Raw genomic sequence first — 14,782 nt, forward strand, 5'->3', positions numbered from 1 at the left:
TTTTCCCCAAAAATGCAAAAAAAAACCCTAGATTTGGGGGATAAAATTCTCTGCCACCACCCAAGTAATAATAAGGAAACCAGCGAGAGACTACTTGGGAAATTTTAGCCCCAAAAGTAAAAACCAGGACACAAACATTAACCAATACCAGGTTAATAAAAAGAAAACTTTTATTATTACACCAATATTTGTGTTGCAAGCTTTATGACTAGATGGAAGAGTTACAAAGTAAAACACATGGGAAGACTTCACCATGGCCCGAGAACTTAGTTACAAGGAAAAGAAAAGAACATTTCTAAGAAGTGCACAGAAATCAGATCCCATTTCCAAAACCATAAAACAATAAAGCCAAATGGATCTATCTAAACCTTACACAACTTACAGAAGATTGGAGGGCCTATTCTTGGAGGGAGATATTCTGTCTCTCTCTCCCTCATGGCTGGAAAGAAAAAGAAAAAAAAAAAAAAAAAAAAAAGAGAGAGAGACCAACCAGAAGAGGGGAGGAGCCAAAATTCAATTCTTACCTACATTCCTGTCGGCTAACCCCACCTGGGTAAGGAGGTTAACCCTTTTACTCCCAGGCTGCTGGCTAACCCTCATGATTATGACAAGCACTGCATTTAGGGTGCCAAATGCTCATCAACAGAGATATGTTTAGGGAAAAATCTGCTAGAAATGCTGTGAAAGCTCTGGAATCCATTGCATGTGCTCTGAGTGCTAAAAACATGGCTGAATTTCTTTGTCACTGCACCGTGCCTGAGGTCTTTCCTTGGGAGTCATTTGGGGTTTGCTAAATTAATATGGGACACAGATCCCTCAGATCCTGTAGCTACATCACACACCTCCAAGCCTCTTGTCAGATTTCCCAGGCCAGGGCAGGAATCAGGAAATTCCTATCTCCATGGATTTCCTCCTTGTCACTCCCTAGGAGGAGAGGGACAAAATCTGGGTCCACAGACCTCCTCTTTACAGCCCCTTCATGCTCTCATGGGCTTCACATGTCATATATACCCTTCGTAGCCTGAGCTCTCAAGTCTCTGGCTCCCCATGTTTCCAGCTCCGTTCTCAGTCCATTTGGAGGACAGCTGTAGCACTAGTACTCCTTGGCCAGGGCTGCATAGCAACCTGGTTCCCAATCTCCCTGGCCATCCAGCTTTTGCTGGAGAAACCACAAGCCTTGGGAACATAGTTCACTTGACAAGCACTGAGATATTTCCATCACACGAACATTTTGGGGTTTCCAAAATGAAATGCGGCTCAATTTCCTGTCCATCAGTTTTATCCACCTTTCGACTTTTTTCCCCTCTCGAACCTTTGAAATGTTTCATTTTCCAGTCCAGCTTCAGTTGCAGTTAGTGTGTTATAATCGTGGGTGGTTGGTAATAAACAAAGTTCTTAATGTTAGAGAACAGGTGACAGCTTCCCTTTGGAAAAGTCCGCTTGGTTACATAGCTAAAGACATGGGAAAATTTACAGACTTGAAATAAAAACTGTAAAAGATTAAAAGATTAGATAAAGATTCTACAACAATTGTGTAGGACCACAGGGGCTTGGACTGCATCAAGTTTTTTCACTTTTAACTTTTAACTTTCCAATGATGTACAAACATCTGCCCAGGCTGAGGAATGGCCAGCATTGTAGATTTAAAGGAAAGAAGTGTCTGGAAAGTGCTGCCTCCCAACAAGTGCTCCTGCGATTTGGGGGATTTTGCGTCATCGGTGCGAAATGTTGCACAAACAGCTGTACAAGCCAGGCAACATTTGGTTGGGGTTAAGAAGACATTAACAAGAGCACAGCAGGTACTTTATGAGTGAAAACAAGGACAAGGTCTCTCAATATACAGAGGTAGTAGGTATATGATTTGATGCTCAGAGATGGAAGGAAAAACGAATGGAAAGAAGAAAGAAAGCACAAAGATAAGCACGTCCCAGCCTCTAGCTAAAGGGGGCTGTTTATTTGATACACTTAGAAGTATGCCTCCCTAAGCACAGGGTGTCTGATCAACTTGCTAAACACAGACTACTGTAGCATCTCTCTTGCCCAAAGCACAATTCACCCAGCTCAGTCACTCACCTGCAATGTGTCAAACAATAGGTGATAAACATGCAAATTCAATAAAGATACAGGAGCATGATGGTGAGCTGGAGAAATAAGCTGTCAAGTGGAAGTTTAATAAGGTTATTTACCTGGTTGTTTAAAGACAATGACTTCATTTCTGTCACTAAAACAACGAATTTGGAATCACATGCAATCCAATTAAGGTGCTAGTCTAAGACTCTGAGGCTATGGCCACCCAGCAAAGTTATTCCAAGATAAGACCTGTTCTTTCAAAATGACTTTGTGAGCATCTACAGCACGTACACATTATTTCAAAAAAAATTTAAAAATGGCAGGTGCGTTATTTCAAATTTCTTAAACGTCACTGTAGGAGAAATAATGCCTATTTCAAAATAGGCACTCTTAAGACTCAGAATAGCGATACTTCCAAAAAAGCTGTAATCCATTCTTGCATGTAGCTGTGTTAATTTAAAATAAGCTGTTACGGAATGGCTTATTTCACAATAACTTTTATGTGTGGATATAGCCTGAGGTGGCTTTTCGTTATCTTTAGCGAGGCAGAACACAAAGGTTGTATGGTTTGTTACTGTAGTTAAATCAATGTCTTTGGGATGCGCAAAAGGCTTCAAGGTAAAATTCTGCAAAATTGTTGTCAGTACCAAAAAGAGTTCCATCCGAGCCAGCCCCTCTCCGGCACAGATCCGTTTCCCTGCAATGGAAAAGGAAGTTTGAGGAGATGCAGGAGATCTTTGTTTGCAATATACTTTACATACCGTCACAATGGAAGTAAACCTCAGGGTTAAAGTTAGATGCCTAGAGAGATTCAGGGTAACTGTATAGAAGATAATGGCCATCGCTAAGAGTCCAGGAAGGTATGAAAACGTTGGCAGAGTTGAGTCCTCAGTAAGAGATCATTTGAAAGGCTGAGTTCCATATGATCAGTAACCTTTCAAACATCAATAAACAGAGCAGGGTGGGAAGAGGTGAAGAATGCAAATCTCGAACCAGCTAATATATTTAAGCTTGATGGTTCTTCAGTGGAATTTGGAAGTAAGAAGCGGAGAGGTGCAGGTATGGAAAGCAGCAGGCTGGAGGCAGACAAAAGCCCAGAGAAGTTTGTTTTCTTTTTTTTAACAGAGTGACTGGGGTTCTTCCATGATTGGAATAAAGTTGATACATAAGCAGCCCCTATTCCTCTTTGTCCAGATGTTCATGCAGAGTTAACTTCAACCCTGTTCCACGTTACTCCCTTCATTTTTACTCTTCCATGTGCATTCCATCACAATTCATCCACAGCAAGCTGAGAGACAAACAGACAAAGGGAGATACCTCATTGCCAGGCAGAGGAGAGAGTAATGGTTGTTCAGCAAGTCAAAAAGAAAGAAAGAAAGAAAGAAAGAGAAAGAAAGACTGGCAACTGACAGATGCTCCACTGTTATTAGAAGCTCTGTCTCAGGGACGACCTGCAAATGCTGAGAAGACTAAAGTTTGAGGAATCTTTGTATGCTCAAGACAAAGCTAAGAGAGAATGGTCTGGAGTCTGAAATAAATACAGTGTCTTTTACCTGTTGAAAAAGGTGTGAAGAAGTCACTTTTCTTCAAGGAACCATTTTCATCCAAGAAATGCCCTGGGTTAAACTGCTCCGGATTTGGAAATTCCTTGCTGTCACATAAGACCGACTCCAGAAACGGGAATACTGTGGCGCTCTGTTTTAGTAAATACCGATTAAGAAAGTTTGAGTGGTTACATTGCAAAGTAAAAAGTCTCCAGAACTCACTGAGCTAGAAAACAGGACACACTTTCCTTTCCTTCATTTCCTTGCATCCCTGCAAAGTCATGCTTCAAACAGAACAACAAATCATCAGATCCCAGGAGATAAGGTAACCCCAACAAACTGCAGCCGACCTGGAACAACAAGATCCTGGAATCTCAGCAGAAGTCTGCTCCCATTAGAACATCACCCTGGTGTCGACTGCAAACAGGTCCTCAAAAGTCTGATTGAGATCAATGTTCCCTCTAACCTTTTCCATTCATGTATGGATTTTTTGCCCAAATTTGCAGAATTAAATTTTTATATGCAGAGAAGCCTTTGTGTGCACCACTGGTAGAAACAAAAACCTATTTGTGGGTGCTCTGTTAATCAGCTAGGTGGCAGTTGACTCTCTCCTGAGCAGCTGTATATGTTTACAGAAAATGCTGGTTCAGATTCAGAAATATGAGGTGCCTCTCTCATCTCACTTTCAGAAGCATCTGAGTTTCCCTTGTCTTTATAATTGAGTTATCACACCAATAGTTTCCCCATATCTAAGAGGAACACAATAATGCTGAAAATGCTGATATGGCTCAAAGTGAAGCTCAGTTGGCAGCCTAGGTTGTGTGCACTTTGAGTGGGGCTGCTTATTAATATTTGAGCATGTGTAAAGCTTGGAGGAGCCGGGGAACAGGACCACTCCGGAAACTGATCTCATTCAAGAGACTTCCAAAAAGAGGCAAAACTGATGACCATTCTATTTGACATCAATTCCGTGTCTGAAATGGTACACAAGGTTCAAAGTCTTTCCTCCGGAATGACAGCTGGGCCTGCAGAATGCAGGGTTCTGTTCTTTTTCATGCCAGTAATTGTGAAGAACATCGGCCACATTCAAAACATTTCTATTTCGAATAATTCAAAAAGGAAAAGGTAGAAGAAGTGAACTATAACAGAGAAACCCTGAGAACTAACCTTGGGGGTAAAATATTGTCTGAAATGAACATCTTTGGTCACAGCATGCGCCACACCGAATGGAAGAAGGTTAAGGAATCTCTGCATCTCATGTAAAACAGCATCTGTGAAGGGCATCTGACTTCGGTCTGCCATGCAGGAGCTTCGGCCTCGGCCAATCACACGATCAATCTCTTCATGAATTTTCTCTGTCAGCAAATGGATGACATTAAGAATAAAGTTAGACTCCAGGGTCCTCATCGTTTTCCCCACTTTTTTGCCACATTGCCAGATGTACTGATCTTAGATGGGGAACAGAAGAAAATTGGTCAGTTTGAGGGTCAAAAAAGCTACAGGACAAAGAACCAACACTGTTGCAAAAGGGTGGTGATATGGCTCACGCCTTGCTGTGTTATCAAACAGAACACAGGGTCGTGACAGCCCTGGGATGGAAAGGTACCTCTTACCCAAAAATTAGGCGCCATTCGGCCAGGGGCAGTGAAGGCTTCTCCTTAACAAACACATACACTTTCTCCTGGCCTGTGGTCTACTTCAATTTGACGGCCCTGTGCTGAGATGGCCCATAAGAAAGTTTGGTAAAGGCAGCCGTGTTGGTGCTTTTCCAATGGTAACAGCTGTCCCCACTGATCTAAAACACCCATCCCCGAACGCCTCCGCAAGAGATTGATGTCCAGAATAACATGAGCCCCTCAGTTCTTCAAAACTACAAATTGTGTCTATCAATGTGAAACCTTCTATGTGTGGGTATTTCAGAAGAATCTGGAATCCGTATCTCAGGGTGGTGCTGGTTGTATCTGTCCCAGCAAGGAATAAATCTACTGTCCTTCTTGCTAAGTTTTCAGTGGTAAATTCCGACTGGTCATTCTGTCGTTCCTGCAGAGAGTTTTCTCATATTTCTTTCATCACTGACAATCGCAGCATGTGGCATCTGTTCATACAAGCCTGAGCCTTCTCACCTTCTAAACAATTAATGAACCATCTAGTGTCTTTAAGAAAAATGAACAAAAGAGGAAACCACTTTCAAACGAGGAGCCAAATGATTTCACTTTGATGTTCCAAAGGAAGGAAAACCCCAATGAACGTGCAAATGCCTGGCTACCTGCTGAGCAAGGCCGGCCGTGACAGAATTGCTAATAGGCTGTTGCAAAATATCACAGGGGATTTCCAAGAGGCATTTCCAGTAAGCTAGGAGTAGGCTAGGTCTGGAGGTAAGAGCACAGGCACCTTTTGAAACTGCCAGCCACTGCTTCCTGTGCATCTTTCAATGCAGCGTGTGCACAGCCTGAGGGACCAGTCCTGCCTGTCTTACAGGTGAAGTCCCACCAGCATCACTCACACAAACGAGATGAGCAGGGAGGGGCTATGTGATGGGGTTGAGGGGTCCCCCTGCACTGCACCCCGTCCCCTGGCAGGAGTGACACTCGCTCAGCAGGTACAACAGGAGGTTTATTAGGCAACAGATGCCCAGTTTCTCACAGAAACGACAGTACAGCAGCCAGAGACAGTCGTTCCAACCTGTCCTGGGGAGAAGACCCCGAGGGGTGCCCCTCTAGGGTGTAGCTTTCCCCCTCCTCAGGCTGGCTGCCTTCCAGCTCTCCCTTCCCCTAGCCTCTAACTGCCGCACCCGATTCAAAACCCAGCTTGGCTCCTCCCTCCTCTTTGTTCAGGGCAGAGGTGTTACCTGCCAGTTGTAGCCCCAGGGTCATCCTTAGCCACTGGGAGCTGCTGCTTGCCTCAGACATCCAGCCTGACTCACACATGCACTCCCCCCACTCCATCACAGGCTATGAGAATGGAAGTTTCATGTTCAGAAACCAGGTTCTCTTCTGGGTCTTGTGCAGAGAGAAAAACACCCAAAATTGGTCAGACTCACTCCACAACCTCTGCCCTCACATACCTCTTCCATTTTGACGAGGGAAGCATCAGTGAAGTCTTGAGGGCAGCTGGGGTCCAGCGACTCTTTGTGCATCTTCACTCTCTCCAGAACAACTCTCTTGAGCTCCTCAGCATTTTTTAATGCCATGTGGTGAGGCCCCGGAATGTAATCCAGGAGAGTCGGGAAAAAATTGTACAGCTATAAAGGTGGAAGGAAAAACACATCTTTTTTTACTGTGGGCCAGATAACCATAGTGTTTACCCAACTGACTCAATTGCAGCTGCAAAATGAAATAGTTCAACCCCAATATTGGGAATAGCTGCAGTCTGACATGGAAAACGGGACCATTATGAGAAAGGGAAACACCTATTTAAGGGAAATGAATAGTAAAAGAAATATTTAAAAATGCGTCTGTCCCTCCATCCACAGTGAATCAGAAGAAACTCCAGAACACACCTGGACCAGGAAGAAGCCAAACAACTTCTTGTTTTCCATGATGAGATGAATTAAAGTCAGAAATTTCTTATCTTCATAGTCAAACCGGTCCCCAAACACGACAGAGCAGATGATGTTGGAGATGGCGTGGCTGAGGAAGACGGCAGGGTCAAAGGGCCGCCCTGGAGCAAAATAAAGCCAGAGTCAAGTTTATAAATCAGTATTTCCACTTTCAGCCTTTGATGCTATTGAGACGTTCTGGATCTGGTGGCCCCACGCCTAGAGGGCAGTCTCTACTATTCACTGGGGAGGGAGAGCTGTGGTGTCACACTTCCAGGGTGAGCTCTCAGCCCCTTTTGAGAGCCCCTCTCAGGTGCCAGTTGAGAGTTCTTATCCTTCGCTGAATGGAAGGAAGGAATCCTATAGTCCCATCTCTTTTGGACTGGATACCAGCATGGCAGACTCACTGCTTCCCAAACAGCAACATAAAAATGGCCAGAGCAAATGTCTGCCTCGTCCAGTACCCTCTCCCCAACAGCAGCCCATGCCAGGAGCCCCAAAGGCAATCAACAGAACAGGGAATCATCAAGACTTCTTTCCCCTTGTTACCATGATGGGTTGAGCTGTTCTGGGTGTCTCTGAGCCCTACACCCTTCTGTTTCTCCTCATGGTCCCATCATCCTTCTCAGACTGCAGCTCTTCCCAATATTGGGGTAGAACTATTTCGTTTTGCAGCTGCAATTGAGTCAAAGTCAGATTCCTTTTGGGCCATTCCCGACAGAAGCAGCTGCCTCTTGGCTCAGGATACACAACCAGCAACAGCAGTAACACAACTTCCTCTTTATAAGTACCGAATGGAGATGGGCCCCCCTCCATTTTCCCCTCTCACACACCATTCACCCAGATGGCCAGTCAGCTTCATTTTTGCCCTAAACTGTTGCATTAAATATTGCAAGAGAGAGGCAGTGGCCTGGGTCTCTGGAAATCTCGGAAAAATTCCCACCAATGTCAGACACTTCCCAGGTGGGACCTCAAGTGAGACATTTCATCGCGTTCTGTCTTTGTTCCCTGTCTCAAAAAGAGAAAATAAACCTTCCTTTCTCCACTTGTCCATCTTCAACTTTCAATAACACATACGCTGGTTGGGGCTGGGACTATCTGTAACGGTTTGTTTACACAACCTATTAGAAAAGGAGACCCCATCATGACTGGGATGTTGAGCAACTAATAGAACTTAACTTAGTTTTAATAAAATCACCACCACTTATAAAGCACTGTAAATTGGGATTCAAACATTCCTGGCTTAGCCAAAATCACCTGATACAGGTGTCACCGTGTCTTGGACATCCAACAGGGAAGAGAATCAGAATAAGCAAACTGTATTAGCCCTACACATTGAAGAAAACCAAACCACCCTATTTCAGGTCCCTGTGTTAGGTTACACCTACTCAAGACAAACTTTCCCCATTTGCTCATTGACTATAAACCAGAGGAAAGAAAACATGGGAGATAACCTTCAGGAACTTGTATCTCACAAACTTTTCTCATGCAGCTAATTTCAGGGAAACACGGGTTGTAATATGCGCAGCTACTGTTTCAACCAAAGTTACTATCACAAGAAAAGGAAAACAAGAGAGTCTTTAGCCGACTCTTCAGTTTCCAGCACACAGACAGCAAATCCCCACCCTGTGTGTTTCTGAGCCTTTCCACCAGAAAACGGACTTCCTCCTGGATTCACATCAACGTAGTTTTCCAAATTGTCTAACCTAAGGACATATTGGTCACTGAAAGAACGTGAACTCAAAGATTGTGGTTTTTGTCTTCTACTAACAACACCATGTGACATTGACATGTGTATCTAAAAAAATTCTCCATCTGGTTCTTTCCATCAGTTGTTAGCCCAATGGCTGTATTTCATTCACTAACACAGTGTAAAGCGGTATTGTCAGAGTTGCCACCAGTGTGGTGCTCTGCTCCCTCCAATGTATCACTCGGCTGCGTGCGTGTGTTCCCTCTGTGTGCTGCCCCAGCTCTGCAGATAGCTGATACAGCAGACCCGAGGAGAACCCCCAATGACCACAGAGTCTAGTAAGGTGCGAAGGCACGTCGGCCAGGTTATTGCTGTATTGGACACAATAGTAGTTCCCTGTAGACTTCTCAGTCTAAGTCAGGGCATACTACAAATATGCACCCATGGTCAATGGACTCGGCTCAGTCAGTGGCGGGACTTTCCACTGCCCCCTCAGCCAGACCACATCCGAGAAGTACATTTTTATACACAGGTACAAACAATTCACACATCACTCCTGACATATTGAGGTACAACCCTTCTATGTAGTCAGGTGCCGCCTCTCACCTTGTACATGTTGGTTCGAACAAAACAACTCTATCCACCATATTACCCTTCTGCCCCTCTCATAAGGATGGGTCGGCCTGTTCTTTCTTATCTGTGGAATGTTCCAGGGTCGGGTGTTCTGGTACCATGTTCCTATTTCAACATGCTAGGTACACAGGCATATGCAACATCAACCCTCCTCTTGCCAACTTCTGTGAGCAAAATGCAACATCAACCCTCTTCTTGCCAACTTCTGTGAGCAATGCATTCCTTTAGCTCACAGCTGCACTTTGCTTTCTGTTACCAAAGTTTTGACCATTACTTTGGTTCAGGCCTAAGGCCTCATACTGGGCCTGTACTTACTACAACTGGCACAGTAATTAGAGCAAAAGGAATATACTGGTACTTGATAAAAATCAGAACTCCACTGGGATATCAAGAGGTGGCAAAAGTTAGAATCATTCAAAGAACAGAGCTAAGCAAAACACAGCTGTCTTCTGAGTCGTGTTCTCCATATACAGAGAACATCAGTGATACACCTCTGAAATGTACCTTTTCCTTTGGCAATCTTCTCAAACAATGGTTGGGTTCCTCTTCCACTGAACTACTGCCTTTGGTCAATCAGCGCTTCCTTTACAGCCGTGTATCCAGACAGCAGCACAATCGGCTCGGAGCCAAAGTATATCGTGAAAACTGGGCCGTACTTCACACTGAGCTGTCATTGATTAACACAACAGACCAAAGTATTTTTACTAAAGTCACTTAACGTAAAAGTATAAGTAGCTCTCCTGTCACGTGAAAAGGACAGAAGCACCAAATTCCAAAATGTAGATCCTCACACTTCCTACCTAAATCTCCAGCCTGGTGCTTCTCTAATTTATTTGATCACGCAGCCTTGCTTTGTGGCTGTGGCTTTTATGGCCACACTCCCAAAACAAAGCCCCCATGCAGCTCTGAAGGCGGGCAGAGTGGCAACACCACTGGCTGCTTTGGTGCCCAGCTCTCAAGGCAGCATCGCACCAGCAGAGAAGTAAGGGAAGCGACAAGAAAAGTTATATTCATCAAAGGCTATTGAGAGAATTGGCAGATGTCATTGCAGAGCCTTTGGCTATTATCTTTGAAAGCTTGTGGAAATCGGGAGAGGTCTCAGATATTTGGAAAAAGGCAAATGTGGTGCCCATCTTTTAAAAGAGAATGAAGGACAAACCAGGGAATTGGAGTCCAATCAGCCTTACTTCAGTCCCTGGAAAAATCATGGAGTGCATGCTCAAGGAATCCATTTTGAAGCACTTAAAGGACAGAAAAGTGATCAAGAGAAGTCAACATGGATTTACCAAGGGCAAGTGATGAGCGAGTAACTACGCGAGCGTCTATGCTGAGGTAAGTGACTCTGTGGAAATGGGGAAGTCAGTGGAAACGTTACACCTTGACTGAGGCAACCCGTTTGTTACAGTCTCCCACAACATTCTTGCCCACATTTGGCCTCCCTGAGACAAAGCCAGTCATAAAGGAAAAAAATTCCATTACCTTATGTAGAGATTGGCTCATGTCCCTCAAACAAGGGATTACTTTGGATTTCAGAACCCAAACTCTATATATTGCTAGCAAAACACAGTGCAAAGTTCAAGCAGTTAGCCAATGACAACTCTACTTTCTTCTGGGCCAACATCATCATCTAGGGCCAACCAAGTTTATTAGACACTGACAAACTCAGAATGGACTCCTCTGACCTTTTGTTTGCATAACAACTGTGTTTGCTGCTGGTGCTCTCCCTGACCCAGACCAAAGATTAATCATCACATGAAACGTTTAAGGCCCTTCCCCCACCCCCAGATGTCCATGAAATCATCATCCACTCGATGTACACACCCTGAGAGTCTTGGTGCCAGCTGACACATAGAAGAAGGGTGATGGCCTTTCACGGTGCTCTTCAGGTTGTAGATAAAGTTTGGAGACTACTACACAGCCAACTCCTATCAGCCCCTTTCTCAGCAGGCCCCATCTTGGGTTGCTGCTTTATTGCCCTCTTCAGCCCACTGCACCACTCTTACAACTTCCCTACTTTGTGAGGTCTCCAGACCCAAAGTCCCCAAATGCCTCAACATTTTCACTTCTGCCTCCCTATTGAGAATTCAGAGCCCCTTCGCCATTTACCCCTTTGGGTGTGATTCCTTGCAGATTATCTCGCAGCCAGTATCTGGATTTGGCTCCTTCCTTGGACATGGATGTCTGTACAAATGGCTTTGTCTTCACAGGAAGAGGGAAATGGCCACTTTTGGAGAGAACCCCCATTTCTTGTGCTGCCCATCCCCGAGATGTGACTTAACCCGCGTCCCTCCCTTTTCTCTTTTCACGAAATCCCTAAAAGTGTAACCACACACACCTTCTTAAAGACCATTCCAGCCAGCCTCTCAATTACTGATCACTGATAGAGGGATGATTTCATCTGAGGTACCCCATGGGGTCAACAATTGGGTTCATTCCGTGGGTCACTTTTACTCAAATAAGGGAACCTCTTTTTATATAATACCTCTGACCACACTGAACATCTTATGCATATGCATGAAGATTTCAAATCTCATTTCCTTATCTGTACTTTCACACCCTAGGTAGCTTGTGGTACCGTAATTTTCATAGCATGTTCTTAGCTCTTAAGCTTTTTCTAACACTGCAGTAAACTCCCGACTTACAGGTAGGTTGTATTGCCAGGCAGCCAAGTACAAGTTGAATTTCATGCAACTCAGGTGAGGACAGCATGATAGGTTAGGAGTGCTGTGTAACTTCCTCATAGTTAGGCATAAAAACCTATCTCAGAGGGGCTGTCTTTGTCTATATGTGGCAATGAAAAAACCCACCTCTCACTGAGCAGGTCCATTGCAATGGCCATACATGTGGTAGCATAACTGTCCACATCGTATCCTGCGAGCTAGAACTATACTGAGCAAAGCTCAAGACAGTTAACTTGTCCGGACACCTTGCACCTGACCTGATTGTGTGTGCTTCTCAGGGGTTCTCTCAGAGTCTGCTGTGCTGGCTATCTGGGCAGAACCAGGGCAGCACACAGGGCCAACACCTGCATGCAGCTGAACACCTATCTATATCTGGCCGATCACGATACATCAGTGACATCTGATGGCAGGGTTAAAACAAGTAGAGAAGTTCTTGGAGAATGGGTCCATCAATGGCGATTAGACATGATGGGCAAAGATTCCTTAACTTCACACTACTGTTCCACGATGACATGACTGTCTTTCTTCTTCCAAATGGCGAGTCCTCAGATCCATTTGAGATATCCGATGGTGTGAAGCAAGGGTGTGTGCTGGCCCCAGTGTTACTCGACCTCTTTGTCTCGTGCGTCCTCAGCCACGCACTTAGGGACCTGGACCACGGAGTCTACATAAAATACACACTTGATGGGAAACTTTTCGACCTTTGTCATCTGAATGCTAAAACCAAGACGCTTGAGAGGCTCATCCTTGAAGCCCTTTTTGCTGATGACTGTGCACTTATGGCACACAAGGAATCTGATCTCCAGCTCATCATCAACAAGTTTGAGGATGACATTCACATCTTTGGTTTGACCATCAGCCTAGGAAAGACCGAGCTACTGTTTTAACCCTCTCCAGGAACTGCTGCTCTCCCCACTTCAATCTTGATTGAAGGAACAGAGTTAAAAACAGTACAGGAGTTCAAGTACCTTGGCAGTGTGATAGCCAATGATGGCTCCCTTGACAAAGAAATCAATGCCAGAATCTGCCAGGCCAGCTGTGCACGAGGACCTCTGAGAGCGCAAGTGTTGAATCAGAACAACATCTTACAGTCCACTAAACTGAAAGTGTACAAGGCTGTAGTCCTGGCCAGTCTCCTTTATGAATATGAAACCTGGCTCTTGTACAGAAAACATATAAAATTGCTGGAGCACTTCAACACACACAGCCTGAGGTCAATACTGCACATTCAATGGCAGGACGGAGTTACGAACCTGGAAGTCCTGGATACAGCAGGAACCACAAGCACAGGAGCCATGATTCTGAAAGCCCAGCTTCGCTGAACAGGGCACGTCATACAAATGGAGGAGTCAAGAATCCCTAAGCAGCTCCTCTATGGTGAACTCTCTCAGGGCAAAAGGAATCGAGGCAGGACTCGCAAGAGATATGAAGACTGTATGAATGCCAACATTGCTCATGCTGGTTTCAAACCAGATCAGCTGAAGCAGCATGTGAAAGACCCAACAGGCTGGTGTGCTCTCGTATGACAAGTGTATGACAACTTTGAAGAGCAGTGAGGCGTATGCCTCATTGATGCTCGTGAGAGAAAGAAAGCAAGAGCAGCAGCTGCACCAACAGAGCCAGGACAATTAACTCACCCCCAGTTTGAACGCCAATCCCGTTCAAAGCTTAGACTCCTCAGCCACATGCGACTCCACAACCGATGAGCCTGTGCAAGCTCCAGACGTCATCGTTGGACACGATGGACTACCTACAAAAATACAATAAAAAATACAAGGAAAGCAACAATGTTCTTAGTGTCCTGAGACCTCTGACTGCCAGACACTGACAGTGCACAAATCACTGGATAAATTGCCCTGTTCTGTTCATTACCACTGAAGTATCTGTTATTGGCAGGGTACTGGGTTCCGTGGACCATTAGTCTGAGCCAGTATGGCCGTTCTCATGTTCCTTTGCTTACAGTGCTTTCAGAAACCTGCAAAAGCCTGCTAGGGAATGGCGACGGGGATGTGAATGGGAGCAGCTCCCCTGTTGCAATAGTTGTGCAAGTCTGATAAGGCAGGGTATCCTCCCAAACTACTTAAGCCTGGCTGAGCCTGTCAGGATACCCAAGAGATGGGTAAACCAGAGACAGGTGCTGTATTTAGGGTGCCAAATGCCAATCAACAGAGATCTATTTAGGGAAATATCTGCTAAAAATCCTGTGAAAGCTCTGGAGTCCATTGCATGTGCTTTGAGTGCTAAAACCATGGCTGATTGTCACTGCACAGTGCCTAAGGTCTTTCCTTGGGAGTCATTTTGGGGTTGGCTAAATTAATATGGGACACAGAGCCCTCAGATCCTGTAGCTACCTTACACCTTCAAGACTCTTGTCAGATTCCCTAGGCCAGGGGAGTAATCAAGAAATTCCTATCTCCATGGATTTCCTCATTGTCACTCCCTAAGAGGAAAGGGACAAAACCTGGGTCCACAGACCTCCTCCCTACAGCCCTTTCATTCTCTCATGGGCTTCACCTGCCATATATACCCTTAGTAGTCTGAGCTCGCAAGTCTCTGGCTCCCCAGGATTCCAGCTCCGTTCTCAGTCCATTTGGAAGATAGCTGTAACGCTAATACTCATCGGCCA

At 45.0% G+C, this 14,782-nt stretch overlaps 1 pseudogene; it reads right to left on the reverse strand.

Annotated features, from left to right (window-relative positions):
- Positions 1–1,470: 1,470 nt before the first annotated feature.
- LOC142015771 (cytochrome P450 2H2-like) lies at positions 1,471–11,719 on the reverse strand (annotated as a pseudogene).
- Between the last annotated feature and the right edge of the window lie 3,063 nt (positions 11,720–14,782).

The sequence above is a fragment of the Carettochelys insculpta genome, chromosome 7 (assembly GCF_033958435.1).
Source record: "Carettochelys insculpta isolate YL-2023 chromosome 7, ASM3395843v1, whole genome shotgun sequence".
Taxonomy (NCBI): domain Eukaryota; kingdom Metazoa; phylum Chordata; order Testudines; family Carettochelyidae; genus Carettochelys; species Carettochelys insculpta.